Source organism: Sorex fumeus, unplaced genomic scaffold (assembly GCF_029834395.1).
Source record: "Sorex fumeus unplaced genomic scaffold, SorFum_2.1 ptg000332l, whole genome shotgun sequence".
NCBI classification, from domain to species: domain Eukaryota; kingdom Metazoa; phylum Chordata; class Mammalia; order Eulipotyphla; family Soricidae; genus Sorex; species Sorex fumeus.
Genome location: NW_026606388.1, coordinates 12,027 through 13,744, shown reverse-complemented (window position 1 = coordinate 13,744; position 1,718 = coordinate 12,027).

Genomic DNA, 1,718 nt, shown 5'->3' with positions numbered 1-1,718 from the left:
GCAGTTCCAAAGAATTTTTAAAGGTTTGCAGGGGACAGAAAGAGAAACCAGTGGGCATGACACTTCTCATGCCTGTGGCTGACTTAACGTCACAACCTGAATTCCCAAGGTGTGATCTTGGAGTACTGCTGGGTCTGGCAGAAATCCCAAATCCCCTACCCTTCCTACACACAAATAAAAGCAAAGAGGCTGTTATGTGCCAACAGCAAAGGTTTGGAATCCAGCATTATATTCTCAAGAGTCAGTTCTTTACTTTGTCTTTGCTTGGGGGCCACACTAGGCAGGACTCAGAGCTTACAGGCAAGGCTTTAACAGACTATATGATTTTTCTCCCTTGGTATGTGATTTTGTGTAAGGAAAAGGAGAACAAATATTACACTTGGCCCAAAAGAAATCTTAATGGTGAAAAGTCTGTAATTTTTCTCAGAGCCTCCAACTACTTCCCTACAGACAGTGTTTTGCTGTGGAAGGGGAAAACTGACACCTGTTATGGTGGCAGAAATCAGCACAATCAGTGAGGCCCCAGGTTCCTGGAATTGAAACAGTCTCAGCTTCCCAGAAATGGAACAATGTGCAACTAGCCAAACTGAACCCACCTGGGAAAGTTCCTGGGCCCTGCCAGGGGGCTCAATCAATCATTATGCCCCTAGTCAAAATGTCCCAGAAATTGTCTTTTGTTAACCCTAAAAGAATGAGCTTATGTAACCGTGAATGATTATGGAAAACAAATTTTTAACTACTGCCTCACCACTGTTAGCCTAGACACTTGCCAAAACAATTTTGTTTGGTAACTAGCTAAGTTTTTTTTTTCTGAAACTATACAAAATTTACTGCTTAGGTAATCAAACCCTATATAAACTACTACCTGACATCGGTGTCCCTATCAAGAGGCCACTCTGTGCGTGAGATAGTTGGCGCCAGTATACTGGATTACAACTCCTACTGCTTTCGCATTATCAAGTTAGTGTCTCTTTCTGTCTCGTTATTTGGAAACCCATAGTTTCGGGCTTAATAGTTGAAATATTCCAGAATGTTCACATCCAAGAACTTACAATGAACATATCAACTGAGGGCAGGAGACAGCACACCAGGCTGGGGTGGATGTCAGTCAGCTGAAAGCCCGGGGGGGCCTTTCCTGGTACCCACTGTCCACCAGTACTGTGAGCAGAGAACAGGCTGCAGTCCTCCAGCACTGGCAGATGTAGCCCCAAATCCCACCTCATCTGCTCCCCTCGTAGTGAGATAGACCCGGGAAAAGGAGCTCAAACGGCGGATCATGTGGTTTAAGGTGGGGTACATGGAATCTCAAGGACACCTGGACAGAGGGGCAGAGTCCCTGACCATCGTCAAGTTTGTAGCAAAAAGAAAAACAAGAAAATAGGCAAGGAGCTGGAGTGATAGCACAGCAGATGGAGTGTTTGCCTTGCACGTGGCCAACCCGGGTTCAATTCCCAGTATCCCATATGGTCATCGAGCACCAAGAGGACTAATTTGTGAGTACAGAGCCAGGAGTAACCCCTGTGCATCGCTGGGTCTAATCAAAAAAAAAAAAGCAAAAAAAAAAAAAAACAGACAGGAAAGATATTCACAAAGCACAAAAAGATGTTCAAAGAATGCTCATTGTCATGACAAATTCTGGAGTGAGACTTTTTTCTGCGGGGGGCTTTGCGCCACACCTGGCTGTGTTCATTGGACCCTATGAAATGATGGGGATTGAA